The following is a 16,642-nucleotide window of genomic DNA, read 5'->3' as shown; positions in this document are numbered from 1 at the left end:
GGTCAGCTCAAGTTGGACAGTTGGGAGACAAAGTCAGAGAGGCGAGATTGCATTGGTTTGGACATGTGCAGAGGAGAGATGCTGGGTATATTGGGAGAAGGATGCTAAGGATATAGCTGCCAGGGAAGAGGAGAAGAGGAAGGCCTAAGAGAAGGTTTATGGATGTGGTGAGAGAGGACATGCAGCTGATGAGTGTAACAGAACAAGATGACGAGGACAGAAAGATATGGAAGAAGATGATCTGCTGTGGCGACCCCTAATGGGAGCAGCCGAAAGGGGAAGAAACAAGAAGACGACCTGCAATAAATAGTTCTTAGTAAAGTCTCAATGTCACTCATCAGGGAATGGCTTTCTAACCATCATCTCTACGCAGACCCTCACATCATGCCACACGATGTCACGCTCTTAAGTGTGGAATGGACTGACACAGAAGAGCGGCTACACCTTTTCATTTGGCCTGCATGACTGATGTGCCCTTCGAGGTAAACAAGAGCGGATCATCTTTTTCCATAGCTTCCTGTCCTCTGAGGGGAGGGTGAAGTGTGATGCCAGGAGTAGGGAGCTGGGCATGGCCCTCCTCACTGTCCTATTTCAATACAATGTGGGGGGACAGCTAATCTCTATATATATAAAATCCAACATCTGTCTGTCTGTCTGTCTGCTTTTCACGAGAGAACTACTTAACACATTTAGATCTGGTTTTTTTATATAATTTGCTTGAACATTTGGGTTGATTTTGCGACTTCTCTCATTGCACTAAGTATCATAGTTTGTTTACAGTACTGATTTATTTGTGCAAATCCGAGAGAGACGCCATGGGCTGAGGGGAGGCAGCGGGGCCCTGATGACTGGCGCAGATATCACGGCCATGTGCTCTTCTCCCCACACGCGGGACGCTCTCCCGTCAGACCTGAACACAATCAGTTACAGTGCCAATGTTTGACGTTGACCTACCTTCCACTTGACTAGAATTACATTTTTTTATTGCATTTTAAAGTTTGTCCCGTTTCACTACTACATGGGTGGAGCCGCGGGGGACAACTAGTACTTAATAAAATATCGTGTCTACTTTTCTCATGTGCTTATTATACTTTTCTAATACGTAGAAATGACAATTTTAAATAAACAGTTTTCTATAGTCGGTGTAATTCATTTTTTAATTAAATTTTTTAATAGTTTCATTGTGTTTGAAAGTCGGGTCTTTTGTGAGTGACCGTGTCAAATCTGTGAGCGACTCTCCTAAAATGTAAGAGCGATTGGAAACAAAGTGGGAACAAAAATAAAAAGGCATCTCAAAAAAACATCCAATAAAGCAAATCTTCTAAACGAGGGCTCCAGTAAGTAAAATGATTACAGTATTGATTTCTCTGAATATAAAAATCACAGAATTGACACACAGATGCCGTAAAGAAAGAAAAATAAACTTCATTCATAACATCTACACTGACAACAACCGGGCCCAGGAATTAAACGCACGCTGCTGCCCACCAGTACCCTGAGGAATGAGAACTCAGTCCCGACTGCGAATGTGTGGCTGTGACATCCCAGCCTGGTAATAAGGCAATAGATTAGCGCCCACCCAGCTCATGACTTATAACCTTTACAGAATTTCCACCTGCAATTGTTGGTATGCGCACAGTGAGCTTAACAAGTTTATTTGGAAAGGATTTGAAATGTGACTCAGTACTTATGGGGTGCGTTGATAAGGGGGATGAGACAAGGGAGAGGAGTCAGGGGGAGAACCTTGAGAATTGTCAGCAACCCAAAAATCAGTAAAACCAGGAAACTGCTGACTCCATTCAGTGAGTAGAGGTGGTGGTGGTCCGCTCTTATAAGTTTATTTTGAAAGGATGTGAAACTGTAAAAATTAAAATGCATTTCAGTTTTGCTCAAACAGCCTTCTTCCCCTTTTATCGGTTCTTCTTCGTATCCTCTCCTTCATTCTTCATTTCCTTCTTGTTCTTTGGGAGCGGTCACACACTTCATATAAGGCCTGGTCCTTGTGGGACAGCGACTGCAGAAAATAAATAAAATAAAATAATAAGTCTGAATTAGCGTAAACTGACCTAACCCTGGGGTGCTCAGAATAATAGTGTAATGATTTACTTAATGAAATATACTGTATGTACAACATAATAACCAAGAAGAGTTCCAGCAAATATTTGAAATATTAAAATGTGTGCATCAGTGTAAATGTTTAAAGTCTAAATATTTTTCTGATATGTTTCTGATATGAATGTGAGCAACACTGCAGCACCACAAGGAACAGGCCTGTCTGCTTTACTCTTCACTCTCCACACCTCTGACTGGAAATACAACAGCAGGTCAGGTCACTTGAGGAATTCTCAGATGATTCTGCACATATGAGGGTATTGATAAGGGGGATAAGACAGAGGAGAGGAGTCAGGGGGAGAATTTGGTTTCTTGATACAAAAAGAATTGTCTGCAACTTAACATCAGCAAAACCAAGGAACTGCTTAGTTACCTTCCATACACCAAAGATCCTCTGTTTCCATTCACTATTCAAGGAGTGGATGTCGAGTGTCCACTCCTACAAGTACTTGGGGGTCCACATTAATGACAGGGTGGATTGGTCTTAGAGCACAGAGGAACTATATATGAAAGGGCAGAGCAGGCACTGCTCTCCATTAATGTGTGTAGTTGACATCCATCACATCTTCTATAATTCTGTGATAACCAGTGTAGTGTGTGAGGCTGGTAACATCACTTCAAGAGAAGACCATCAAATCAACAGGCCAATTAAAATAGTAGACTCAGTTATTAGACACACTCTGGACCACAAAAAGTTAGCAGAAGAGGAGAGAATGAAGACAAGACTGAGTGCCATTATGAACAACACTGCACATCCTCTCTGTGACACATCAACACTGAGGATCTTCAGGTAATGAATTATTCAGCAGAAGTGTGTCAGGAAATGTGACTGGGGGTCTTTTATATCAACAGTAATACACAAGTATAACACCTCACTGGGACTGGGACTTCCAAGTCTGAATTTTTTTTCATTTGTTTTTTTATTATAAAAATGTCTTCCTTTTTAGTTATTCTGGTGTGTGTTCAGACCATAGTGTGTGTATATGTATATATATATATATATATATATACTAGGGGGCTTTGCCCTCTGCTCGCTTTGCTCGCCAACTCCTGTGTTTGGTTTTCCGGATACACACTTTTAAGATTTTTTTTTCTTTGAATTGTTGCTATTTCATTATTTCACTTTTATTTCAGAACTTTTGTAAAAACAGTATTTTTAATCTTGCGAGTCCCAATATGCTGAATCTTTTTAATGAGGTCAGGACAGGTTTCTCTGTTTGGAATTTCAGCAAAGACAAAACGATCTTCATCATCAGCAGTTAATAATTTTTTTTTTTTTACAAAGTAACAAAGTAAGTCGAGTTCTGTATTGGACTCCTGTCTGTAAAGTCGTGCTATTTTCCTCTCACAGTTCCAAAAGTACATGGGGTTACCAAGCTGATACCCCAGCTTTTGTCTAGGTTTTTGTACAAGGGCTAGACAGAATGTTTTTGACTCCTGGGGCAAATGTAGCTTTTTAAATAAGCAGACAGATAAATATATATACATGAACAAAGTAACCAATAAATTCTTGTGCGGTAAACTCCGTTTTTGAAATTCTCAAGATTCTTTATTTGTCACATGCATAGTTATACAGGACAACACACAGTGAAATACATCCTGATCAAAAACTGTGCAAAGTTAGAAGAATATCAGTTAAATTAACAAAAAGTCATAGATTGAAAGATAACAGTATAGTAGAACATAATAAATAAGTAAAATTATGTGAATAATGTAGAATTAAGTGTTAAGGTGCAATAGTGTAGTAATTATTGTGCAAAACCAAAGTTAGACTGGTGCATAGTTAAATGAGGCAGTTTGTTTGTTTGCGCTACTGCGATCTTAACGTTCTTTTTTTATATTTTCTAATTTTTTCTTCTTTGCTCAGATGTCGACATTTCATTTATAATGTACTGTCCTTATACGCTTTCTATGCGCTGAGAGCCCTGGATCTGTGTGTGCTCAAATCCTTCACAAGACTGAATGTTTTGCTGCCTATTGTCCTCTTTGATAGATTGTAAGTAGGGCGTGTCTTTGGTCTCTCAGGTCTTTAAAATGTCTTCCGAGAAGATCACATATCGTAGACTTGCTTTTTGCTTTCCAGGACAGGATTTCTTTTTATAATATATATATATATATATATATATATATATATATATATATATATATATATATATATATATATATATATATATATATAAATTGTGGCAAGTGGCAGGGGGTGCTACCTCGCCAGGATGGCCGGAGGAGGACTTACGCCTCCTCCAGGCCACAAGGGGGCGATCGCCCTGGTGGCTTTGGGGAGCACCGGAACAGAGCATAGAAACTCAACCCTATAGGGGCCCGTGGTCACCACCAGAGGTCGCCCCGATGCCTACAGAGCCCTGGCCCTCAGCACTTCCGCACTACCTGGAGTGCTTCCGGGTGCGCAGCCAGTACTTCCGCCACATCACCTGGAGCACGTCCATGTGTGTATAAAAGTGGCCGTCTCCCTCCATTCGATGGCTGGAGTCAGGAGTGTAGAAGGACAGAGCTCGGAGGAGAGGAGTGGAGGCGGTGAAGAAGGCATTGTGGTAACGATGTCCACCTGTCTGTGTTCGGGCTGTTTCCCACAATATATACTGTATATTTAAGGATCTTCTGTAAAAAGCCAAATTTCCCCCTGGAGGCAAGTAAAGTTCTATTTAAAAATCATGGCTTTGAGGTTTTGGGTTTTGGATATGTTGTGTTATCTGGCTTTCAGTTAGTACCCAAATATCTATCTATCTATCTATCTATCTATCTATCTATCTATCTATCTATCTATCTATCTATCTATCTATCTATCTATCTGTCTGTCTGTCTGTCTGTCTGTCTGTCTGTCTGTCTGTCTGTCTGTCTGTCTGTCTGTCTGTCTGTCTGTCTGTCTGTCTGTCTGTCTGTTTTAAACCAAACGCAGTCTAAGCTGCAGCTTCACTCCCCCTGTGTAACTTAATGAAGTTGCTCCTGATAAGAGGGCAGTCCCAGTGAGACCCTATAAAGGTGTATTTGTGCAGGTAAGCAGGAGCCCCAGTAACGTCTCTTGACAGTTCTGTTTGCTGAAAGTCCTCAGTGTTGCTCTATCAGAGAGAGGATGTGCAGCGTTGTTCATAAAGTGGCTCAGTTTTGTTTTCATTTTCTCCTCCTCTCATACCTCCATGGGGTCCAGAGTGTGCCCCAAAAGTGAGCCTGCCATTTTCATCATCTTGTTGATTTGATGGGCCTCACTCAAAGTGATGCTACCAGCCCAGCACACCACACCGGCCATGACAGAGTTGTAGGAGATGTGAAGGAAGTCACTTCCCACATTAAAGTACAGACTTCTCAAATTAAAGCGTCTGATCTGCCCTTTGTTCTCTTGTTCTTCTGTGTTACAAGACCACCTACTACCACTGTACCCCAGACACCCTTGAACACAACAGCTGCTGATTTCCTCAACTTGGACCCGAACGTCTGACTTTCAGCATCTGGAGAACATACTAGGTGGAGCACCTCAGCTAACTCCTGCGTTCATCTCTGTCTGTTTTTATTGTGGGTCTCCCAACAGCACTTGACTGTGTCTTTGTATGCTGACAGGCTCTTTAATACAAGAGTTAAGTTACCATTAATGTTGTGGTCATTTTGTCACCTTTGTGTTTCTGAGGTGGCACTGCACTCTAAGTGGAGTTCTCAGTACTGAACCGGCCCATCAGCAGAGCTAACATCCACTGTTGGACATCCCAACCCGGACAGTGAAGCAGGAACATGGGGAATCTCAATTCCCTCAACAACCACTTTAGTTTTGATCCACCCGTACTGAAGCATCTAATAAATGAGAAAGAAAAGTGATGTCTGTTGGGCCCAAGCCTCTGACCCACGTCTTGACATATTTACCTGATATTCACCTTCCTGATCTTTCTTGGTAGGTGGAATCTGAAACAAAACATGAGAGTATTCTCTTTTAAAATCATTCACTACACCAAAGAAGTAGGAAAGAAACTTTCGTCGATATGTCCATTTTGTCACCTCATCACTCCATTTTCTGGTTGTGGGGAGAAGTATCAGAAAGTCAAAGGAGCACCCCACCACCCCATTCCCACACCCGTCTTCACTCGACTTTCACTGTCTTGTGACAATCGATTGTGAGAGTTTCTGGTTTTTTTTAAGCAAATTAAATTCTTTCACCAGGATGGATTTACCTGATATATTTAAAATAATTTCTCAACTGAGACCCTCCACCTGCGTCCTTGACCCAATACCAACAAGTTTTTTCAAAGAAGTATCGGGCGTACTGATTGATAGTATTCTTGACATAGTAAACTCGTCATTAGATACGGGGGTCTTCCCAGACTGTCTTAAGACTGCTGTAGTTAAACCTCTCAAGAAAAATAATCTCGACCCCTCTGCTTTTGAAAATTTTAGACCTATTTCTAACCTGCCTTTCTTAAGTAAAATTCTAGAGAACACAGTCATTATGCAGTTAAATGACCACCTCAATAAACCTGCTATTCTTGATAAGTTTCAGTCGGGTTTTAGAACAAATCACAGCAACAGAAACTGCACTCGTTAAAGTAGTCAATGACTTGCGGGTAAATGCAGACAGAGGCCATTTATCTGTTCTCATCCTCTTAGATCTGAGTGCCGCATTTGATACCATTGATCACAATATTCTTAGAAAACGCCTTAATCAATGGGTGGGCCTCTCTGGCAGGATCTTAAATTCGTTTGAGTTTTACTTAACAGGTATAAAATTCTTTGTTAGTTGAGGTAATTATACTTCAAAGACCCCTGATTTTCTATATGGTGGTCCTACAAGGCTCTCTCCTGGGTCCGCTGCTCTTTTTGATCTCCATGCTTCTGTTAGGTCAGATTATCTCAGGCATAACGTGAGCTACCAGAGCTATGCTGACGAAACACAACTGTATTTATCAATAGTGCCTGATGACCCCGACTCTCTTGATTCACTGACACAATGTCTTACTTGTGTTTCTGAATGGATGAGTAGTAATTTTCTCAAACTAAATAAACAGAAAACAGTAATATTAGTGATTGGTGAAAATGGATATAATGAGGATATTAGAAATAAACTTGATGCATTAGGATTAAAAGTCAAGACAGAGGAAAAGAATTATGGGTAACTATTGACTCTGACCTGAATTTATAATCACATATTAATCAGATTACTAGGACTGCATTTTTCACTTTTGAAATTTAACAAAGTTAGACCTCTAATAACATTTCAAGATGCTGAGAATTTGGTTCATGCTTTTGTTTTCAGTCGACTAGATTACTGTAACGCACTCCTCTCAGGAACACTCAAAAAAGACATCAATCAATTGCAACGAGTGCAGAATGCAGCTGAATCTTAACTAGGAAATGAAAATCCGAGCACATCACCCCAGTTTTGATGTCACTACACTGGTTACCTGTGTCATTTAGAATTGACTTTAAAATTCTGCTTATGGGTTACAAAGGCTTCAATAATCTGATCCATCTTATATTTCAGAATGTCTTTCACCTTACACTCTGAATCATAACCTTAGATCTTCAAATGAAGGTCTGCTTAGAATTCCAAGAGCTAAACTGGTGGTGAGGCGACCTTCTGCTGTTATGCACCTAAAATCTGGAATAGCCTGCCAGTAGGAATTCGCCAGGCTGATACAGTGGAGCACTTTAAAACACTGCTGAAAACACATTACTGTAACATGGCTTTCTCAGAGCTTCATTTTAGTGTAACTCTGATATTCTGTATATGCATTTAATTATCATTATCATTCATGGTGGCTCTACAATCTGTACTAAGCCCTACTTTCTCTGCTGTTCTTTTTCTAGTTTTCTGTGTTGTTGTGATCTGCGCCACCACCTCCTGATCAAAGCACAATTATGTCCCTCCATTGATGGATTAAAGGGCAGCAGTCCACATGACCGTCATCATCGTCCAATTCTGCCACATGAAGCATGAAAACCACAAGGATTGAATGAGATCATTTATGTTCGGTAGAGTGCCTAGTGGGGGCCGGGTGGTCTCGTGGCCTTGGAACTCCTGCAGATTTTGTTTTTTTTTTTTTGTCTTTTCTGTCCTCCTTGCCATCGGACCGTACTTAATTCTTTGTTACTCAGTTTTGCCTAATTTTATTTTTATATTTTTCTTTCTTCATCTTGTAATGCACTTTGAGCTTCATGATTTGTATGAAAACGTGCTATAGAAAGAAATGGTGGTGTTGTTGTTGTTTTAGAGACCCAAAACTTTGATTTATTGTTGACGTAACCCGGCATTCGAATGTCTCTCTCTATCACAATAATTTGCCTCCACTTCAAGCACTGTGAGGACATAATTTTCCACGTGACTGCATTTCACTACTAAGGCCTCATCTGTGTGTCGTTTTGTTCTCCATATTATAATTATATTTGTGAATTTCCCATTGGGATTAATAAAGTATCTATCTATCTATCTATCTATCTATCTATCTATCTATCTATCTATCTATCTATCTATCTATCTATCTATCTATCTATCTATCTATCTATCTATCTATCTATCTATAAAAAAGACAAAGCAGCACTTGAGGTTGTTCAGGGAGGAGCGGCTAAGTGTATAGAGGGCAAGAATGACGTATGACGAGGAACCGAAGAGGTGACCTGACTGAAGAGTTTAAAATTATGGAAGAATTTAGTCCGGTGGATAATGACAGTTAATGTCAAGGGAAGATGTTACACATATGCTTGGAAGTTCTTCCTCATCACAGAGAAGCACAGACATATGGAACAAGTAACTACGTGGTGTGGTGGACAGCAGGACTTTAGGGAGTTTCAAATCACGACTTGATGTTATTTTGGAGAAATCAGACAGGCAGATAGGAGAGATAACTGAGATGATTGGCCTGTCCTCATTAAAACTGTTTTAAAGTTTAACAGCATCTGCTACAAGTGTTTAGTACAATTGCTGATATCCATCCATCCATCCATTATCCAACCCGCTATATCCTAACTACAGGGTCACGGGGGTCTGCTGGAGCCAATCCCAGCCAACACAGGGCGCAAGGCAGGAAACAAACCCCTGGCAGGGCGCCAGCCCACCACAGACTGCTGATATTTTTGTACAAATCGAAATCGCTGAATGTGATTCAGCTTGCAGCAGTGATATGATTCCTGCTTTTCTATGCCTAGCATTTTATTTTTTATTATGTTTTTTGTGCCAGTTGTGTGTTTTCGGTCATTGAGTACTCGTAATGTTATGTTGGTTTCATAGTCGCACCACCATTTTCAGTTTTTGCCACACACTGTTGACTGTCAGGAGATCTGCTTTGACTCCATCTGACGTAAGACAGCATATGTATAAAACATGGAGGTGTTTATAGTTTGCCATTCAAGTTTTGACCTTTTGTGCAAATTAATATTTTTCTGGAGCGTAAGGGCTAAGAATTCTCCAGCACACTTTTGACCTCAAATCCTTATTTTTTGTGTATTAGGAGTTTTGTTCGTTGATAGCTTTACCACATATTTGTAATGGGCTAGAATTCAGTGTTTTAAAGAAAAGGCATATTTCCTGGAAAATTCTGCTACAGGTTATTGTTGATGGCGATCTACAGGACATCAATGTTTACCTGTGGCCTGCTTTGAATAGTCAGACTGCTTTGATTAGTAACTCATCTACACACAATGTGGGGATACAGAACTGCCCGTTTCCTTTAAAAATGAACGAGTTCTGGGGACATTGGTTTCAAATCAGGTACTTCTTGATAGCTGACAACGATACAATTGTTGAACCAAAGTAAATGTGTTAACACTGTTTGTTCTGCAGAGGAAATTGGCTTGCACCATTGTTTAACTGATCGTCTTTGCAGAGATTGAAGCATTCATATATCTCTGGGTAAATGAGAATAAAGGAGAACTGAGAAGTCTGGTCTGAGACTCATGACTGCTGCCTGCTTCTTTTATGCTTTACACCATATCTCTGTGGCTACACCCTACAGCAACAGTGGCTTGTACCTCGCCCAGGTTCCCTTAGGCCTAAGGCCGGTAACATATTAAACCCTGAATGTCCCAGACTACAAGCATCTTCCCATGCAATATTCATCTCCTTTTTATAATTATTCAATAAAGTCTGAGCCCACAAAAGAGATCCTGACTTTGCGTGATTCACATTACCTCAGATTCCAAGCAATGTCTCCTTAAATCCTTGATGCTTTCCAATTGTTCTGACTGCTGTCTCACTGAAAAATCAAGAAGAAGACGAAGAGGATGCCTTAACCCACTTTTCAAAATGTTGGAGAGTCAAAGAAAGCAAGGGGACATGCTGAGACCTTATGACTTGATTACAAGCTACGCGTGTGCTTAACCCCTCTGTCAATAGCTGTCACTGGATGACTGAAACACGTGGGAGCTCGATGGTACTGGCAGCAGCAGGCAATGTCGTTGAAAAATAACACAATAAGGCACTAATTTGAAGGAGGTTTTTACATAATGGTGCACCCTTTAAGCTCTGTATGAACAATTAAAATACATTTCTTGGTCTTTAATAGTAAAAAACGTGATGGTCATTTATGGGACATTGAATAGAGCGGCTACAATGCCATTGTAAAGAGCCAATCCAAAGACAGCATATTGGAGTGAGTGTGTGTCCATAAAGGAGACAACAGTTTTGGTCAATTAGTAAGTGACTAGACATTTAGGAAATTAGGGAGCAGGGACTTGAGCATGGGAAAGGCGCTATATGAATAAAATGTATTATTGTTATTATTTATTAATATAGTTTATTCATTTATTAACAACAATAATAATAATAATGTGAAAGGCACTTTATAAATTATTATTATAAAATTATGATATATTATAATAATTATTATAATATTGTAATCCATCCATCCATCCATCCATTTTCCAACCCGCTGAATCCGAACACAGGGTCACAGGGGGCTGCTGTAGCCAATCCCAGCCAACACAGGGCACAAGGCAGGAACCAATCCCGGGCAGGGTGCCAACCCACCGCAGGATATTATTATTATTATTATTATTATTGATAAATAAATAAAATGTATTAATAATAGTCAGTCAGTCAATCATTCTCCAACCCACTATATCCTAACACAGGGTCACGGGGGTCTGCTGGATCCAATCCCAGCCAGCATAGGCACAAGGCAGGAACAAATCCCAGGCAGGGTGCCAGCCCACCGCAGGCATTAATAATAATAATTTGTAAATGCATTTTATTTATTTATTTATCAATCAATAAATCAATTAATTAATTAATTAATATTATTTTTACTGGGTGGTCTTTTTGCAAGGTGTTGGTATTGTCTGGCAGTTTTTTGTAACAGGTAGTGGGCAAAATGGGGATTAAAGACTTAATCACGTCAGCCCGCTCAATGTGAACAGTTTATGCTTATAATGCTGTTAAGACGACCCATTGAGAATCCTCAAGAGGCGGGTGGGTAAACTAAAAACCCCCAATTCTGATTCTGCAAGAATGAGCAGCTGCCATCAGTCAGGATTTGGCCCAGAAGTTGATTGACAACCTGCCAGGATGAATTAAAAAAGAAAGAAGGACCAACACTTCAAATATGGACTCTGGGCGTCAACTTCATGTCATTGTCAATCAAAGCCTTTGAAACTTCTGAACTGCTTGTCATTCTACTTCAGTCTACCACAGGAACATCTGACAAAAAGATCTAAAAACACTGAAGCAGCAAACTTGAAGACCAACACTCGTGTCATTCTCAACACTTTTAGCTACAACAGTAGATCAGGTGACCGTGTCGGATTGCCCTTTTTATTGGCTCCCCTATGGCCATTCATTTGAATATGAAATGTCAGCTCATGCTGCTATTGACTCATTCTTGGCTAAAGGAAGAATATAATTACTTGACTTGTGATGTACATTGTGATGCCTGCGCTCTTGTCATTGACACATCAATAAATGGTTGGCCAAAAGTCCCATAGACCAAGACGCCACCAGCTAAATAATGTGGATGCCAACATAATCATCTCTGATGTTGTTCACAGACGCATGGAAGAAAATTCCTGAGTAGTGTGTGAGAGAGTAGGACATTAAAGGTCTTCAGAACTCCACTTGATGTCATTTTACACAATCCAGATGGATAGGGCAGACAAGCTTCATAGGCTGAGCGGCCTGTTCTCCTCAAAGTCTTTTGAATGTTGTGATGTTCTAATACTGATAATTAATGAAATGTATTATTGAGTACACACCTTTAGACTTCAGCCTACACACCACATACGTCAAAGCAGACGTCATCACGACCAGCAGGAATCCCAAGATGGCGGACACCCAAATTAAAATTCCACAGCTACAGTAAACTACAGAAGAACAAAAACAGAAATTAGAAAAGTAAGACCTTTAATTAGGGTGGCACTCAGTCCTATATGGAAGAGTAAATCACACAAATGGGCATTAAGCATGGGGAAGTTATTGTCCTCTTATTTTAATTATTTTCTGTAATTTCGAGACTTTTACAATTCCCACATACCTTGGTGGTCTGCATTTATTGTCATTGAACCTTGAAGATAAAAAAAAGAATATCAGAGTCCATAATAAAGTCTTTAACTGGTTTATTATTTCATATCAGTGTAATATCTGTGAGATGATCACTTCTGAAAATGAACAAGGAAAGTCAGTAAAAGTGTGACCTCTCGACTTCATTGAGGTTTTACTTAACAGCAGTGGAGCCGCTTGGTTGGCTATGAAGAAAGTGAGAAGAACATAAAATATCGAAACAGACTGACAGACTGACTGACATAAAATATTGAAACAGACTCACCGTCCACTCGCAGCTCGATCCCGTCACCAAAGCGGCACACGTCCGTTTCCAGCTTGGAGCAGTAATAAGTGGCGATGTCGTCTCGAGTGACATTTCGGATGACTAAGGTGTGATTTTTTTCCAGTGTAAAGTGCTCTCCGGCCCTCAAGTAAGAATAGCTGAACGTACCGTCAGGGCTGAAGGATTGCAGTATGGGCTCAGGGGGGCGGCCGGAGAGCTGCCTGTACCAGAACATCGATAAGTTGTCACTGCTGCTGTTAGTGGAGTACAAGCAGTTCAGGGACACAGTGTCACCCGGGGGAGATGTCACCACAGAGCTCCAGGCGTGAAGACAAAGGCTCAGGAGACCTGAAAGAATCCAACGTGAATTCTTCTTGGCATTTTTACTAATTTTTTTCCTTTAATTATGGAAATTGCTTGCAGGTTTAAAGAATGGCAAACAAGAATGGAAAAGCTGTCTTCTCTGTTGTTTGTGGTTTGCCTTTTTATTTGCTATTTAGACTTTCATATTTCAGAGAGACTAATTTACAAGTTTCATTTTCATGTGCGTGTTTGTTTATTTAACATCATGTGTTTGGGAAAAATGTTATTCCTAAGTGCACACCATTGCCAATTTTAGAATTTCACAGTCTGGTTATTGAGTCACAAGGAAGTGTTTGCTGGTGGCTATGACCTGTGACCCGTGGCCAACACAATTCACGTCAGGGAGATTAGTTTATAAATTCTAGCACAGTCCCATTAGTCCTTTGTTTAGGATTACGGATTTGAACTGTGAAAGTGTTGCTGTAGTGCTAGAGATTGAGATTTTCTGAACAGCATCGAACCCTCGGCAGTTTGCCTATCAGGACACACCACAGGTGTGGACGATGCTGTCATCTGCGTGCTGAATAGATCCCACTGCAACTTGGAGGAACAGGGCAGCAGGGCGAAGATCTCATGTTCAACACCAAACAGCCCAAACTGAGGGTTGATGCAACCTCTGCGTCTTGGATAATGGACCACCCAACTAGTAGACCACAGTTTGTGAGGCTGTTTGATGGACATGATCAAGAGCAGTGCAGGTATGCCATAGGGAACTGTACTGGTCTGTTCCTGCATACCCTGTAGACCTCTGACTTTAGAAACAATACTGAAATATGTCAGCTGAAGACATTTACCAATGACACATTTGTAGTTTGGTGTCTACGTGGTGAAGAGAAGAAAGAATACAAAGCACTTGTGGAGGAGGATGTTGAAAGGTGCAAACTGAACTAACTGCAACACAACATCAATAAGACAAAAGAGATCATCATAGACTTCAGGAGGATCAAGTCCACTCTGTCCATGGTTCACATGGATGGTGAAGATGTGGAGAAGGTGAGGACCTTGGAGGGCATCTGAATGACAGGCTTGGGTGGAGTACCAAAGCATCTGTATACAAGATGAGGCAGAGTCGCCTCATTTTCCTGAGGATGTTGATGTTGGTTGATGTATGCAGGACATTCTTAAATATTTTCTGCCAGTCTGTAGTGGCCGGTGCCATCATCTATGTGGTGGTGTACTGAGGAAACAGCATTAGAGCTGCTGATGCCAACAGGCAAAATGAACTGATTAAAAAGGCTGGGTCAGTGTTAGGAGTCAGGCTGGACTCACTGGAGGAAGTGGGAGATCAGACAGCCACTCAGAATGCTGCTGACTATCCTGGACAAGGACTCTCACCCCATGTATGAGATGAGCCTTCAATAACAGACCGAGACAACTCAGATGCTCCCAGGAGTGCCATGTGAGGACATTTCAATCCTCAGCCCTCAGGCTCTAAAATGAGTCACCCCTCGGCCAACTTTATCTATCTATCTATCTATCTATCTATCTATCTATCTATCTATCTATCTATCTATCTATCTATCTATCTATCTATCTATCTATCTATCTATCTATCTATCTATCTATCTATCTATCTATCTATCTATCTATCTATCTATCTATCTGTTGTGATGTGAGATTTTGCATATAACTTGATAAATATTTTGTATGTCTTTATTTGTAATTTAGGCAAAGCAATATAATATTAGTGAGAAGCATTCATGTTTACAACCCAAGGAATGGGTCTGTTTGAATTTTATGACAGGATTTGGGGGATGTGCCTTAAACCAGTTTGGCGACTGTTTCTCTGCTAAAGTCTTTCAACCCCCGCAAGGAAGCCAGGTTACTTATGTTCTTGGGGGGTGGCAGGTTTTAAGATGTTGTATTCCCCCCATTGGTCTGAAGTATGGCTGTTTGGAATTCGCTTCTATCAGAAGCTTTTAAGTACCATGATGTCCTATTGGCTCTAGGGGTTGGACAGAGAATCTATAAATCTCTCTTACCAACCAACATATGATGAAGAAGTATCTCTCTTACTAACATCTGAAAGAAGCATCTCTTAATAACCTCTGATGATGAACAACAACAACAACATTTATTTATATAGCACATTTTCATACAGAAAAGTAGCTCAAAGTGCTTTACATAATGAAGAAAAGAAAAATAAAAGAGAAAGTAAGAAATTAAAATATGACAATATTAGTTAACATAGAATAAGAGTAAGGTCCGATGGCCAGGGAGGACAGAAAAAACAAACAAAAAAAAAAAACTCCAGACGGCTGGAGAAAAAAATAAAATCTGCAGGGGTACCAGACCACGAGACCACATGAAGACAACACAATGGAGAGCACAGCTTAGCAGCCATACTGAACAGGCTTGTGGCCTGTTCTGAAGAAAGCTGAGCACCAATGATGCCTTAACTAGAGACATTTTAAAATAACTAACAAGTCTGTGTGCCACCTGAAACTACACATCACCATTTAATCAGGTTGTATTGTTGCCAATATTCAAAAGTACTTTGCATATTGTTATTATTTATGATTATTATCAATAATACATTATTTAAAGTGTAACTTAACTCCTGCTTGTCTTTTTACTACACCTACTTGACTGAGGTTATAATTACAGAAGGGAAGCTGAGGAGGAGTTATAAAGTACAGTACCTTATAAACAGTGGTATGTCTGTGAGATTTGAGGCATTCTGACAAAGGCTGCTTATTAATAATACAAAAGGGGAAAGTAGAGCAATATATTACTCTACCAATATAAAACAGATAGATAGATAGATAGATAGATAGATAGATAGATAGATAGATAGATAGATAGATAGATAGATAGATAGATAGATAGATAGATAGATAGATAGATAGATAGATAGATAGATAGATAGATAGATAGATAGATAGATAGATAGATACTTTATTAATTCCCATACTCCAGCAGCAGCATGCTGATAATAACAATATTAAATTAAAGATTGATAACAATGCAGGTATACAGACAGACAATAACTTTGTATAATGTTAACGTTTACCCCCCCGGTGGTATTGAAGAGTCTCACAGTGTGATGGATGAACAATCTCCTCAGTCTGTCAGTGGAGCAGGACGGTGACAGCAGTCTGTCACTGAAGCTGCTCCTCTGTCTGGAGATGATCCTGTTCAGTGGCTCCAGTGGATTCTCCATGATTGACAGGAGCCATGAATGTAGGTGAGATTTAGATCATTGGGTGTGAGGCTTTTGTGAGGCAGGCTTCACATTAAAATGAATGGCTTATGCCTTTATCTTTCTAATGTGTGTCACACTGCCCCTTTAATTTTGACATCGAGTTTAATAATGAGGGCTGAGTTGATGAGCACTTGTGAACACTTCTGTTGCTGTTCAGTTAGGACATTCAGGGTTGTGGTGCCACTGATGTCACACTCACTCCAGGTATGAA

At 40.2% G+C, this 16,642-nt stretch overlaps 1 protein-coding gene and 1 long non-coding RNA gene across 2 annotated transcripts in view; both read right to left on the bottom strand.

Moving 5' to 3' along the window:
• Window positions 1-16,642, bottom strand: part of si:dkey-103k4.2 (Ig kappa chain V-III region PC 7043) — a 75,556-nt gene that overhangs the window by 58,216 nt on the left and 698 nt on the right. The window lies entirely within an intron of this gene.
• LOC114641124 (uncharacterized) lies at window positions 1,802-10,298 on the bottom strand. Its single transcript, XR_003714260.2, has 3 exons — window positions 10,237-10,298; window positions 5,983-6,021; window positions 1,802-2,014 (listed from the first exon to the last, which is right to left on the bottom strand). It is a non-coding gene; the product is annotated as an uncharacterized LOC114641124 (long non-coding RNA).

The sequence above is a fragment of the Erpetoichthys calabaricus genome, chromosome 4 (genome assembly GCF_900747795.2).
Source record: "Erpetoichthys calabaricus chromosome 4, fErpCal1.3, whole genome shotgun sequence".
Lineage (NCBI taxonomy): Eukaryota > Metazoa > Chordata > Cladistia > Polypteriformes > Polypteridae > Erpetoichthys > Erpetoichthys calabaricus.
The sequence above is the reverse complement of the archived record's forward strand: the minus strand, read 5'-3'. Positions and strand labels throughout refer to the sequence as shown.